We start from the raw sequence: 15,861 nt of genomic DNA, 5'->3' as shown, positions 1-15,861 counted from the left end.
TTCTCACAAAATTAAGTTGATATGATTTAAAAACTGACTTTTATTCGTTTTTATTTTCTTGTCATTTTATTAGGTTCCAAATGACCTTTTCAAAGGTGAATGATTATGGTATTTAAAAAGTATATATTCTGCTAATTTCATTGTAGTTGGCAAGATAAGTTGCTGTGTCTGTGTGGGTTCATTGGTCTGTGACAAATGACTCTAGTATCTATCATTAACTTCAGTTAATTTCAATAGTTCAATAGTCTAGAACACTGCCTAAGATATAAACATTCAGTTCAGTTCAGTTCAGTTCAGTCGCTCAGTCGAGTCCGACTCTCCGCGACCCCATGAGTCACAGCACGCCAGGCCTCTCTGTCCATCACCAACTCCCGGAGTTCACTCAAACTCATGTCCACAGAGTCAGTGATGCCTTCCAGCCATCTCATTCTCGGTCGTCCCCTTCTCCTCCCACTCCCAACCTTTCCTAGCATCAGAGTCTTTTCCAGTGAGTCAACTCGTCGCATGAGGTGGCCAAAGTATTGCAGTTTCAGCTTTAGCATCAGTCCTTCCAATGAACACCCAGGATTGATCTCCTTTAGAATGGACTGGTTGGATCTCCTTGCAGTCCAAGGGACTCTCAAGAGTCTTCTCCAGCACCACAGTTCAAAAGCATCAATTCTTCGGCGATCAGCTTTCTTCACAGTCCAACTCTCACATCCATACATGACCACGGGAAAAACCATAGCCTTGACTAGACGGACCTTTGTTGGCAAAGTAATGTCTCTGCTTTTTAATATACTATCAAGGTTGGTCATAACTTTCCTTCCAAGGAGTAAGCGTCTTTTAAACATTAGAGCCCTAGAAAAAACCTGGAGCAGGTGATTCTGAGTAAAACAGGAAAGTGAGCCTGTATCTCTGCAGCTTCCCCAACAGCATCTTGGTAATGGTCATTTCCCACTGCTGAATGCTGTTTTCAAACAGAACTTTCTCCAGGACTGATGCTGCTACTCCCTGGCCTCTGGACTCTAAGCAAGTTTCCTGTTTGTATCCTTCAATATCTGTAAAATGAGGAGCTGGGTTTAGATGCTCTGCAGTATTCCCTTGAGCAGTCTCTTTCTAGAGTCTAAGGCATTTGCAGGTAACAAGGCTGCATTTGCCAGAGAGAATGGAAATGCCTTTCCCTTGTTCATTTTCTCAGATATTCTGGCCAGCGTATTTCCTTTCTCTACATCTTCTTACCCTTCCCTCTCATTTTCTTTTTTTTAAAAATCATGCTGTCAGATTTCTTTCTTTCTTCTGTCTCTGTCTTGCCAAGTCTTTCTTTGCATTAGAGTTGCCTATTTTGCGTGCGTGGCAAATTCTGCAGAATAAGCACTTCATTTTAGACTTGCTCCCATTAATTAACTACAAAATTAAGTAGATGAATTCATTGATTCAGCACTTGGTTTGATGTTTATATTAACTCATTAAAAGGGAAGCCCTGGATATGGCCAGAGGCTTGACGGGAATCTGTCCCTCCCCCTGAAATTTCCTTTGACTTCCCACACTAGATAGCGATCTCGCTGTTTCTCAGAAGTATTCATGCATCTGGGGAGCAGCCAAATGACCGAAGCAGCATCAGACAGGAATTCCATTCTTTGTGACTGCAGAAACAATCCTTGCTTGTTCTTCTTCTCTCTAAGCTTCCTGCTGTGCCTTCAGTTCTACTTTCCTTATGGGGACGTGTGTGCTCAGTCCTTCAGTCTTTTCTGACTCTGTGCGACCTCCTGGACTGTAGGTCGCCAGGCTTCTCTGTCCCTGGAATCCTCCAGGCAAGAATTCTGGAAGGGTTTGCCATTTTGATATCTGGAGAATTTCATTTTGATGACTACTGAGATTTCAGGCATGTCTATTCCATGTCAGATGCCCACCCAGCCACTGTCCACCTACCCCCAACCCCAAGAAGAAAGTAGGACTGCAGACCTGGTTGAAACCTTCACCGTGTTGCCATCAAAAAGAACTCAAGTAAGAAGCTGTTAGGGTTCCATACCCTGCATTAGAATCATCAACTGGTTTTCAGAAAAAGGAGTCACTTAAAATCTAGTTTTTTTCTGTTTTCAACCATCAAATCGTGTTTCCTTCTTTTGTGCTTTAGCCCATAATAACCACAAGTGAATAACAGTTAAGGTGGTCATTTGTCACAGAATTGTATTTACCTTTTTATGATTTTTTTGATTTGTGTAGGGATTCATAACTTCTTTCACATCCCAACAAATAAGGATCTAAATGAAAAAAATATGTTTATGGTAAAATGGAATGGAACATGGTGGTTTGTAATACAGTCGTTTCCACTGTAAAAGAAGGCTTTCTTGGAGCCCATCCAGACAGTTCAGTTACTTGTCTAAAGCAAATGGACTAGAAGAATACTGTACTAAATAAATGTTCTTTGTTTTCCTATACCTTCTTTATCTTGTGTGTCTGTTAAAAGTTCTGAACTGTGTGCTCATGCCTTAAGACAGTTAATTTTATTTGTCCCAATTAGTACATTGTGTGCATTGGTTGTTAACTTAAATTGACCTTAACTTTCTATTATAGCACAACCTCTGTTGTACACACCTTGACTATGGTACTTATCACATCATCTAGTAATTACATGTTTATTATTAATCTTCTCCACATAATTTTGCATTTTTCCTGTGTAAGAGCCAGACTTATTCATGAACGTCTTTGGTAGATAGTAGGTAATCAATGTTTAAGAAAATAAATGGAATAGTGAACACTTGAAGCGTAGAATTTGTTTAGAGCAAGATTTGATCCCTCTGTTGGTAATACAATTTGAATTTGAGTAAAATTTCTGTTTGTAATATTCAATATCATGATATTTTGAATTAGTCTATCTAATAGTGCTATTAAATTTGTTCTAGGACTTTGTGTTTTAGGATACTACTTTAGGTCTTAACACATATCTACACATGGTTTTAAAAATATGATGAATCACTATAATTCAAAGAACTAACTACTTTTAACCAAGTAAGGCAATAATGTTTATTAAGGAAAAAAAAAAGTTCCCAGTATAATCAGTAAGCTCTACTTTTTATAGTGTAACTATTTTATATTTGTAAGTTTGTTCTGAAAACACAAAGACAGTGAAGAAATCTAAGGTGATAATAGCTTGCTGCTGCTGCTAAGTCACTTCAGTCATGTCCGACTCTGCGTGACCCCATAGACGGAAGCCCACCAGGCTCCCCCGGACCTGGGATTCTCCAGGCCAGAACACTGGCTTACCTTAGGTCAAATTAAACTGTTAATTGTTAAATACCTTTCAAAATCCTATGGTATAAACAAAACAAATGAGTTTTGCCTAATTGTTGCATTCAAATTCAAAAATATTTTCATTTGATAATATCTGAAATTTATATACATGTGTGTTTATATGTATTAATATATAAACATAGGCATATATGTACATATACCCATACGTATAAATATGTATGTATATGTGCACAGGTATGCATGCATATTCCTTAGTAGATCATAATTTAGAAGTATGGTCTTAATCTCAGTATTTTGCCTACAAGATATAATGATAATAGCATTATGCTGTCATTAAAATTATGAATAGAGAGTGGGAGATAAGGTTAATGGAGGGTTATTTTGCATTTGTACAGGAATGACCACATTTTCATTATAAAAGGGATTACATATAGTTGGAATTTAGTGTAATATAGTTGTGGCTCATTCAATAAATTATACAAGAAAATATTATTTCAAAATGACATTCCTTTGAAAACCTGATACTATTGTTTTAACAGTTTTGAACAAAGATTATAGCCCAACTACAAAGTTAAAAGACAATTATTTGTATAATAATTTATATAATATGTTTTGTATATATTTATATAATAATTTGTATAACCATATTATACAAATGTTCACATTGATTTCCATTTGAGAACTTGCTTGCTGCTAAATTTTAGCTTCTAACATCTTTTTACAGTTGAGCTATAATAACTGATTAAAATAAGAGTTTCACCAAGTATTGGGTACTTTGGCTAGTTTTGATACAATTCCATAATTTTGAACTCCAGGGAAGTGCATGCATTCCACAAAGTAGGATCTCTGACTAAAGATAGGAGAGCTAGTATATATAGATTATTGATTTTGAGTGAAGAATTTGAATTTGCACGTTTTTTAAAAGATAAATAATCATTCAGGATTCTTCTTTGCCTTTTGAAGCAGTAATGCATTTGGTGTTTTTTACAGTGGCAGAAAAAAGAAAATGAATCATCGGTTTACACTGTATTCATAGAGTCTGGATAATTTAATTAATGTTCTTATAATAAGACTTGCTTTCTTCCAACATGATTTTTGGTTCGGACTTTGAACTAAATGAAAATGTTTTATTGAAATTATGATTTATAACAGGAATTTTTTTTGGATACACTAAGTTGAATGGGTCTGAGGACCATTGTTGTTTCTCTATAGGATGTTTACCCTTTCTCTGCACATACACACAATTTTTCAATTATGTCAAGGGGTTCACAGAATCTCTTCCATGGATCGTGGTTCTTGTTTCATTGATGTGATTCTTATTAATAGGTTTACCTGGATCATCTACCAAGCTAGAATTCGTAGCAATTTCCTTATGTATTTATCATTGCCTTCAATTTCTGAATCAAACATGAGTGAATCAAGAAAAGTTGAAATTCATTATACTCCCAGATACTCATTTTGTCTTATTCCTGAGTATGCGGTATTGGATCCACTGTAGCCTGCTCTTTGTGAAGGAGTTTTGTTGCGGCTTTTTGTTTGTCTTGTTTTTTTTTTTTTTTTTCTGTTTGCTTTTGGTTTTTCATTTTTGAGGCTGTTGGAGAAAAATGTTAGCTGCAAGAAAGCCAGCAAATAACTCTTTCCTCGTGGAAATCTCAAAATATTTTTCCATTATTGATTCCATCTCTTCAAACAGCTTCAACTCAATGAAAAACTTTCAGGTTTCCGTAACTCCTGAGTATATCTCTGTTCGGGATATAGTCAGTTTGGAGGCTGCACATTGTAATGTGCAGACGTGGATGAATGTGTCATGCTAAGATTTTTAATGATACTTTATAGCACTGAACTTCAGACGGAACCTTTTGGAACAGGACTGAGTGCTTGTCTGACTGGAATTATACCAATAACTGAACGGGGTAGGCGATCAAGCAAGTGGCCTGCACTCTGTGGTTTGTTTCTAGTTTGTCAAATACTAGGATGTGATAAAATAAAATGCTGTCACTGCTGCTCTGGGCCTGGGATGTAGTTGAGAATGAAACCACTGATGTCCAGAAGATTATCCATATTTGCCAGTCTTGAAAGAGTTCCTCACGTGCCCTCGCCCACATAGCCAAAGGGAATCTCCTTGCAAAGTTGATGAGAGTGAAGAATGAATGCCTCAAAGCCCAGTGAGAAGTTTAGGGTTGAACAGAAGTATTATTTTAGTAGTTTAAGGGGGCAAGGCATAGCCCCAACTGCTATTCATTGAATCCATGTCAGCCAGAGCCAGGACCTGGGCATAGCTGACATAGTTCAGTGCAGAACAGATTATCAAATGTCTGTTTTGTAACATGCTAGCCACTGCCAATATATGCTAGTTAGGAAATCCTCTCAAATACATAGAGTTTTAAAGTTAGTAATAGAAGCAAATTTAACTTTCATTACCAGCCTTTGTGTTCCACCATTTCTGGAAAGTCACTTAACCCTTCTGAAGCTCTCTTTCCTGATCTGTAAAATGAAGCTGTTCTGCTGTCTTTCCCACATTTAGTACTGCTGAAAAGATAGAAACAGATGGCAAAGCAGAGGAAACTACAGAATTTATATATTAAAAAAAAAAAAGCCTTGGTTTTCCAGTCTACTGGAAAGGAAGGGATCCCTTGGGGACTGGCTTTTGAATGGCAGGCTAGTTGTTTTTCTTTAGATAGGATATACATCTGGGTTGAATTGGGAGTGAAAATGTTGATGAAAATTATTTTTGGATGCATAAAATGCATCCAACCCTTTAGTGCCTGAAAACCTCTTATGAATTTGACAGGTTACTTAAATTGAGAGTTTACATCTCCATGGCAGCACCTGGCTTACAGTAGGTGCTCCAGGGTCATTATGCTCAGCCTTTTTCCCAGTGGCCACCTTATTGAAGAAGGAAAAATAGAAAAGAGCATTAGGGCTGGCTTATCCAGATTGTTTGTGTACACTACTGTGATCAGAATCACCAGATACGCATGATAACGCTCAACTTCGTTCTGCCTATAAACAGTCAATGATCTTGTTAGTTGCAGCTGTACACCCAGTGGGAGCGGAAATCTTTGTTGATTGAATTTCCAGCTTCCAATCAACTGTGCGAGGAGCAACTGTGTGAACATGAAAGTCAATACTCCTCCTCTCCTTTCTTCACCTCTGTCTCATCAGAAGAAGGATTTGGGTTCTTAGATTGGTTGAAAATGTAGAGGTTTTTATATAAAATGGAAGAGAATCTTACATCTTAGTATTTATCTCTGATTTTTTTTTAAAGAAAAAGAGTGAGTATTATGGGCTGAATCTTATCCTTCAAAATTCATATTTCAAAGTTCTGACCCTCCAGTGCCCCTGAATGTGACTGTATTTGGAGATAATGCTGTTAAAGAGGTAATTAAGTTAAAGTGAGGTCTTTAGGGCAACTTCTAATCCCAAACAACTGCTGTCCTTATAAAAAGGACAGGTGGACACAGACTTTCATGTACAGACAGAAAAAAGCTGTGAGAAAACAGTGAGAACAGCAAGTTAGAGAGATCTCAGAACTTAGAACTGCAGGTAACTTGACCTTGGACTTCTAGCCTCCAGAACTGTGAGAAAACAAATTTCAGTGGTATTTTAAGTCACTGTGGTATTTTGTGATGGCAGCCTGAGCAAATGGATACATAGCGTTTTCCTTAATTGGATTGGTAAGCCATGACGATCATACTAGAAAAATGGTTTGATTTATGTATCTATCAAAAGAGTGGATTCTCTCATCATCACCTCCAGCAAGCATAGACCATCAGCTCGACTGTCCACCAGAATGGGAGGAAGAGTGTACAAGATTTGCTTTTTTATGAGAATCCTTACATTAACCTTAGAAACCGCACATGGGGGTTGCTGCTGCTGCTAAGTCACTTCAGTCGTGTCCGATTCTGTGCGACTCCACTGACGGCAGCCCACCAGGCTCCCCCGTCCCTGGGATTCTCCAGGCAAGAACACTGGTGTGGGTTGCCATTTCCTTCTCCAATGTGTGAAAGTGAAAAGTGAAAGTGAAGTCGCTCAGTTGTGTCCGACCCTTAGCAACCCCATGGACTGCAGCCTACCAGGCTCCTCCATCCATGGGATTTTCTAGGCAAGAGTACTGGAGTGGCTTGCCATTGTCTTCTCCGGCACATGGGGATTAGGTATATATATGAGACCTGAGTTCAATCCCTGGGTTGGGAAGATCCCTTGGAGAAGGGAATGGCTACCCACTCCAGTATTCTGCCCTGAAGAATTCCATGGACAGAGGAGCCTGGCAGGCTAGAGTCCCTGGGGTCTCAAAGAGACAGACATGACTGAGTGAATTTCACTTCACTGGGTGGTATATCCTCCTTCTATTCAGCAGTTCTTTCAGGAGATACAGATTCCAAGAAGAAATTCCAAGCTCTAAAAGAGTATTATTTAGCCAGGTATACCAGGATCTGCCCCACAAATAAAGATCATCTCAGAGACTCCTTAGAGTTCCTAAAACTTGCTCTCCAAGGATCTTTTCCTCCTGAAGTGGGGCAGGAATAAGAAATTTACATCTCTTAGAATACACAAAACCAAGGCTATTTATCAACAACCTATTCACTATTCATATGAACTTACTATTTACTGTGTAGTACTTAGGAAGACAGATCTCAGGTTAAATAAAGGAGAAAGAAAAAGTGAAAGTTTGTTAGTTTGATTTTGTTATTGCTGTACAGCAGTGGTAATAGTTGGGGTAGTATGGTGGGATATTTACAAGCAAGTAAGATAGACTTTGAACTTTGTCATGGTTGGATGCTATCACTATAATCTCCTTTAGAACTTATGTTTCCTAAATATTGCTTTTCTTGCCATAGAGATAATAGCAAATAGGCATAGTAACAGTCACTGTAGAAAAGAATATTGGTAATATACACTATATCCTGTTATCATTAAGGGGAAAAGAGTAGACACCTCGTAAACTGTCACATAGAAAGAAATCAGTAAATGTTAACTACTAGTATTCTTTATGGCATTTACTATCAACATATCCTTTCAGTGGAACAGTTTTTAAGTTAAACAGACATTTTATGTTGACTGTTTGTTAGGCATCATTGTCATTATCCTTTATTATGAGAAATATCATATCTGTAGCATGAAAGTTATTCCTAGGATGAGATGAGACTGAAAAGTCCTTGAGATAGCAACATCAGCTGTACATTTTAAATAAATTCAAAGTAATCCTGTTTGAAGCCTGTAAAGCTAAGTTTCTATCTAAAACACAGAGCCTTTAAGTACTAATATTAGCTTCATCCTTCAGAAGGTGAAAGCTGAAAAGTTTAGAATTCAAACCAGGTTTCAAAGGGGCTAAAATCAACAGGGCTTGGTAAAGTAAGATACTTAAATGACTTTACCCAGAGTCTCTAAATCAGTGGTTTTCAATCCCAACTGTGCATCAGGATTTCCTGAAGAAATTTAAAGTTATCAATATGGGAGCATCACCCGCTGATTCAGACTCTCCAGGGATGAGTAAATTTCCAAAAGCTCCATTAGTGATTCTGAAGTGCATACAGCCTGTGTTGATAATCACGATTCTAAATAGACTCCCCAGATGGGTCCCAAAATGTCCTGTTGAAACAGTGTACTTTTAACCTTTTTTATTTTCAACTGATCTCTTTGCCAGTGCCACAATTGTAACTTATATAAATTCTAAATCAGCCTTGAAAATTTATGGCATTTTTCCAAAAGAATGCTTATTTATTTTTTCATTTTTAAAACAGAATATTTTAATATAATTTCAGGGTGAATTTTAAAGCTCTGGCATATAATCATAAAAATGTACAATCAGATGCACCTTTCCTTCTATAATATCAGAATCACAAAATGATTTGCTTTGTACTTAATTTAGGAAGCATCATGATTTTTTTCCAAGTTTTCTTGGGTTGAAGGACTGTGATGCAATGTGAACCCATGACCCTCCTGTATCTCATTTGCAAGCATTTTTGGCTGCAATAGTTAATGTTGTTATTTTCTCATTGTAGAAAGACATGGGCGAGATAGATGCTGTAACAGTTCACTCACCAAGTAGAAAGCACTGTTTGTGTCTGAAGGACCTCACCATCTGATAGGATGGAACCTAGGATAAAAGACTCTCTCCCCAGAAAGGCATTCTTACCCTTTCTTGTATTGTATGGAAAATCAGTGATACAGTAAGGGGCAGGATTCTTTTTTTTTTTTTTCAGATTTTTATTTATTTATTTTTAATTTATTGGATTCTTTGCTGAATCCAATAGGAAGCTTTGTACCACTCTCTTAAAAGGTTGAATTTCTCTTCTTTCAACTGACTTGCTGTCCGTATGTAATTTCATCTCCAGATGGAAGAGGAACAGGGAAAGCAATGAAGGTTTGAAGTAGGGAGTTTATGAAAGTAGTGATTACAGAAAGTTAAATATGTTCCAGGAGATAGCAGGGAGTCTATTACACTTTCTCGTATACAGACCTACCATTATTTCTTTTTATTAAAGTTCATTCTATATTCCCCTACTTTCCTTTCAGTTTGCAGTTGTACTCCCATTGGAAGCAAACTTAATAGAAGAAAATTCAGACTTGCACATATTATACCTTAAGGTACAATTATTAGTTTTACATAAAAAGTTCCTCACAAGGTCCCAATAGGCACCTCATTTAAACACAATATCTTCCTAGAGATCCTGTTTGTACTTGACTACGTTGAAACAACTTTAATGTATGAAGTACGACTCACTAATATTGTGTAATAATTTAGTTATAATAATTCAGAACAAGTTTTGATACATATTTATCAGGAGCCAAGATGATGTATGTTGTTGAATTTATATATGAAGTTGGACATATTTCTTAGGTTAAGAGAATTATCATAGTCTATCTGATGATACATAATAAGTTTTGAGAAATAATTAATTACTCAACTCCCCCACCTCCCACCATGACAGTATGCTCTCAAGATTGGAATTATGTAATAGAAGCTGTGCATGCCATTGAAGATCAAAAATGGGAAGGTCTTAGGATAAAGGCAAAATTTAAATTGGCCTTTGACAGAGAGGAAATTAAGAGTGATGCATATGTGTGTGTTGAATAGACAGGAAGTAATTCATGCCCTGAAATCCAACATTTTAAAATGAATTTTATATCAACCAGTGTAAGGCAATGGGAGAAGATGGATGTTAGTGCCTAAGCAATTTTCCATTGAATTCTGTCTCAATCATATTCCACTGGGGCAAGATTCAAAGCCTTTCTTTATTTTTTTTTTTTTTTATCTTTGACTGAAGTTAATAAACTTGCCTTAGAGAGTCATAAGGATTTCATAAAATACCTAAGCATGACAGTGAAAGTCACTCAGTCATGTCCGACTCTTTGTGACCCCATGGACTGTGGAGTCCATGGAATTCTCCAGGCCAGGATACTGGAATGGGTAGCCTATCCCTTCTCCAGTGGATTTTCCTGACCCAAGAATCGAACTGGGGTCTTCTGCATTGCAGGCAGATTCTTTGCCAACTGAACTATTAGGGAAGCCCCAAGCATATATAGCTAAGCATAGGATTTCATAAGTGTCTGTAACTTCTTTTTCTACTCTCAGTACCTTTAGCAATATCGTATTCACTATAATACATGATAAACTTGACGAAGTATTTAGATGGTGCCTTGGGAACTGTTGGAATAGGACTTGACCATCAGTTCAGTTCAGTCATAGCAGTTTATATTTTTAAAAATTATTTTGCAAAAAATAAATAAATAAAAGTTATTTTGCAAAGTCACATTGGAAAATGTGCTCCACAATTTTACTGAAATACCATATTAACTATACTACAAATGTAGAAATGGACTATCTCCAGGTGTTCAAAACCTGTCAAATTCTTCCTTCTCATCCTGCAAACAAACAAATTATGTTTAGATTTGCCATTGCCCCTTCAGCAGCTCAAATCACCATGAATTGTTCAGACTCTTAGCAGGAGGATTATAATGGTTTATTTATGTATGCATATAATCCCTCCATCAAATGCAGACCACATACTTGTTGCCTGAGCTAATTTTTATTGATATAATTTTGGTCTTGCTCCTAACTCTGCTGCTCAGATTTTATTTATTTATTTTTCATGTGGCTTTTTATTGTACTAATATATAGTGTGAACACTCAAGATTCTGATATTAGTTATTCCTGACAATGCATTAGTGCCAAATGGCACTGTTAGTGCTGTTAGGAGTTGAGTTTTGCTGAAATATTCAATACCTGCTGTGTCTATCCTCCAGAAAAGAGAACAATCTGATCTTCATTGGTTGTGACTTTAGTTGAAGTGTGGTTTTTAATTGAGACACTTTGGAGTTGCAAAAGGAGATAACGGAGTATTTAGACTGTGGAGGATTTATAAAGAAGGGCAAAATTGAAGCCCTTTTAAAATGTCTAAATCTGTGAGGTTCACTTTGAAAAATAAGTTTCCCAACATTATGTATACTCTCAAAGCATATTTGAATTACTTCAACAGCTGCAATAATAAAATGGCACTGGAAAGCACAAACATGAAATACATGAGGCAAAGTAAAAGGGCAAAGTAATGAGATCAATCATGCCAAGAGGATAACGAAAGACAGACCTACAGAGTCTACTCAGGGTAAAAAGACATGGAAGCAGATATTTATAGCACACTGGAAGAGATGTGGATAGAATTTTGCACAAAGGGCTATGGGAAAACAGAAGGAAGCAACATTAATTGTGCTAGAGATGGGAGGGGAATGAGGATAAGAAGAGAAGGCTTTATTTAAATCTCTGTTGCCTTCAAAACAGCAGATTTCTCAGTTATTCCCAGCACAAAAATACTTGGTCTGCCCTTTTAAATGAATGGCATGAGACCCTGACCTTCAGCTATTTAATTCGGTGTTATAAAGTGGAAAAGACTCTGATGCTGGGAGGGATTGAGGGCGGGAGGAGAAGGGGACGACAGAGAATGAGATGGATGGATGGCATCACCAACTCGATGGACATGAGTTTGAGTGAACTCCGGGAGTTGGTGATGGACAGGGGGGCCTGGCGTGCTGTGATTCATGGGGTCGCAAAGAGTCGGACACGACTGAGCGACTGAACTAACTAAAGTGATCCCGCAACAATGCATTTCTCTGCTTCCCTGAAGGAGCCTATTAGTCATATATGTGGAAATGCCATATATGTAGAAATGGAAGGTCTATGTTTCTTTTCTTTTTAAAAAGAAAAAATATTTTATCTATTTATCTAGTTATTTGGCTGCCCTAGGTCTTAGCTGCAGAACGCAAACTCAGTTTTGGTATGTGGGGTTTAGTCCTCTTACCAGGGATGGAACCCTAGCCTCCTGCATTGGGAGCGAGGAGTCTTGGCCAATGGACCACCAGGGAATTCCTTGTCTGTATATGTTTTAACTTTTTGAATTTCCTAGAAGGTGGGTAGACAGGCAACTGGGAGACTGGAAGATGTGGAAAGTGCCCCCCAACCCCGCCCCGCCTTTTGTGCTAGAGAATGAGAGCAGGTTCTGAAATAATAAGCATAGTTGATCCTGAAGATGAGATCCCTCTTCTTGGCAGTTCTACCCAGGATAAGGGCTTGGGAGGAGAGGCAGAATGATAATATTGGAATTCTCATCCAGATCAGGTTGCAGACATGGCTCTTCAAGGACAGCCTGGACGTAGTCATCAGGTTAGAGGGAAAAGAATCTTTTTTGGCCCACAGAAAGCAAATCCTGTATGTCTAATGGTCAGGAAACTCGACTGGAAGAATATGCAGGGAGCTCTTTTCTGGCTCTTTTCTGTCTCACCACTCTGTATTTTGGGACGACTAAGGGGAGTGAGCCCAAAGCACAAGTAGCAGATAATTTCAAGTTATTCGCCAAACTAACTTTAAAACCAACACCTTTTTAAAAAGCGATTTTGAACTGAGAATCTCATTAAAGTTTGGGGAATGTGAGGAAAAAACCCTCTCCTCCTGTAAGTGATTTTAAAGTGTTTCCAACTGATGTGCTTATAGCAAATAATTTTGCCTTTTCAGTCTGTGCACTGGAGACAGTGTTCTCTCCCGGAAAGAAAAGAACATGGGTTTTGGATGTACATAGTGTTCTCCATTTTCAAATACTGGCTCTTTCACTTATTGAGATGGTAGCTAACATTTAATGAGAGTTTACTATGTGCCAAGCACAGTTCCAAGTTTTTTTTTTTTTTTTAAATGCAGAAGTGTTTAATAAGCAATATACCCAGCTGTTAGAGTGCAGAGACCTAGTACAATGGATCAAACAAGATCTAGATTTCATTTATCTGTCACATTAACAACAAAGAGGTGGATGGCCTAGGTAGGAGTGATGCGCTTGTCCACAAGATCCTCCCAGCATCCAGGTACCTTCTTCATGCTGTTGAGTTTGATCCTCTTTTGTGTAGTTCTGGATGTCTAAAACCAAGCCCCCATATCAGGCTGCAGGACAAGTAGCTTCGTTTACAAACCTGATCCTGAAGCAGCACGCATCACCTGTACTCACATTTTGTCATCCAGAAGTTAGTCACATGAAAAGCCTTTCTTGCAAAAGATAAAGAGGACCCTGGACTCTAACTGGGTAGCCTTCTATTCTGCCAATATGGGAAAGATTGAAGACGAAGAAGAGGGAGGTAGAGGATGAGATGGTTAGATAGTATCACCGACTCAGCGAACATGAATTTGAGTAAACTCCAGGAGACAGTGAAGGACAGGGAAGCCTGGTGTGCTGCTGTCCACGGGGTCATAAAGACTTGGACATGACTGAGCAACAAGGGGATGAGTCCGCCATATTGCATGATTCCTGGGATTGCCATTCCTCTAGGTTATAACGTCAATGGTGACGCTGAAGTTGGGCTGCAGAGCAGCCCTGTTTGGAATGTACTAAAAGGAAGCAGGGGAGAGTGGATATGGGAAGACAATGAGCATTTTCTGTCATGATATATTAACCTCTTTAACACTCAAAATGACCTACCAGGTTTATTTTCATCTTTACTGGGAACTAAATCACATTTGTTTAAAATTACTGATCCCGTAGCCAGGGCAGTGTGAAATCCAAGCAATCTAGCACAGAAATTGTGCTCTTAAACACTACTACCGTTTCTCTCTGCCTGAGAAACTGATCTTATAGCTATTTTTGTAATTGTTGGTGGTGTTGTTTGGTCCTAAGTCGTGTCCAACTCTCCTATGATCCCATAGACTGTAGCCCACCAGGCTTCTTTTTTCATGAGATTCTCCAGATAAGAATACTAGAGTGGGTTGCCATTTTCTTATCCAGGGGATCTCCCTGAGCCAGGAATCCAACCCATGTTGCTTGTTTAGCAGGCAGATTATTTTACCACTGAGTTAGGTACACTTAATATATCAATATTAGTAAGATCCTACTTACTATATTCAAGGAGTTGTGTAGTATTTTGTAGATGTTTTGTATGTGTCTTTTTTTTTCCCCCATTGGGGATATGAGGCAACTCGATTCATTGAGTGTATGTTGAAAATTTCAAATTCTGGCCAAAGAGTGTCCTTTCTTCAGCTTCAACAGTGCATGGAACTTTTGTTTCTAATGTTAAGTGGTTATGTTCTCTATTTTAATGATACATACTTTTATAATTGAACCTGGTTCTTTGTGTCATACCCTTCCCATATCTCATAAATTTTGAACTCATTTTTATTGCCCAGATTTATAACCTTGTCAGTTAGGAAAGATGAAAGTGGTTTCTATTGTCTTCCAGTAAAGACTTTCTTTGCTACCCCACTGAAGAATCCCTTCTCCTTAGCACTGGAAAATATATTAGCCACACCAAATGGTTCTCCTTTCTGATAACACATAACTCTAACCTATACATTTTGGAGGAACTTTATGAAGAGAAGGAGAAAATTCTCACTTGAGTCAACTTTTTTTTTTTCCTTTTTACTAGAACATTCACTTTTCTTTTTTTTTTCTTTTTAAAATTTTAGACTACATAATATTTTAAAAATAGTTGTTTCTTTTATATGTATTTGGCAATCATTTTGTGTATGCATGCACTTTAAATTTTTCTGTTTATCTTTTGGAAAGAGGAAGGATTAGCTTTTAAAATAGCAATATATGGAAAGATACTACACTTGATCTTTGCCAAAAGGCCGAGAAGCGATGTCAGTGGTTGCTTGGTAGTGAATTAGTGCTTTATTCCTTTTAAATTTTTTAAATTGGAGTATATAGTTGGTTTAGCGTTGTGTTAGTTTTAGCTGTATAGTGAAGTGACTCAGTTATACAAATATATGCTATTTAGATATTCTTTTCCATTATGATTTATCCCAGAATCTTCTTTCTAGTTCCCTGTGCTATACAGTGGGATCTTGTTGTCTGTCCATCCTATATATATAATAGTTTGCATCTAATCTACTAACCCCAGTTAGTGCTTTATACCTGTATGCTATTTTCAGAAAATACAGGAATGATGGTCTTTGCTGCTTGTCCAGTCATCTCTCAAGAAAGCTCCTTGGACAAGTATTTATTTTATTTCTGTAGTTCTCTTAGTTGCATGGAGAATAGGACACTTTGAGGGTGGACCGCTTTGGTGATTTTTTAAGGTAAAACAGCCCACTTCCCTAAATTTGTCTTTGCCACTCAACTTGTAAGCTGTGAAACTTTGGGCAAATCAGTG

General features: G+C 37.7%; 1 protein-coding gene and 1 pseudogene across 1 annotated transcript in view; one reads left to right on the top strand and one right to left on the bottom strand.

Annotated features, from left to right (window-relative positions):
- LRRC4C (leucine rich repeat containing 4C) overlaps positions 1–15,861 on the top strand; it is a 197,900-nt gene that overhangs the window by 19,155 nt on the left and 162,884 nt on the right. The gene's annotated exons all lie outside the window — the stretch shown is intronic.
- LOC148775662 (U2 spliceosomal RNA) lies at positions 15,275–15,349 on the bottom strand (annotated as a pseudogene).

The sequence above is a fragment of the Moschus berezovskii genome, chromosome 14 (assembly GCF_049115385.1).
Source record: "Moschus berezovskii isolate FMDL1 chromosome 14, NW_MosBer_1.0, whole genome shotgun sequence".
NCBI lineage: Eukaryota > Metazoa > Chordata > Mammalia > Artiodactyla > Moschidae > Moschus > Moschus berezovskii.
The sequence above is the reverse complement of the archived record's forward strand: the minus strand, read 5'-3'. Positions and strand labels throughout refer to the sequence as shown.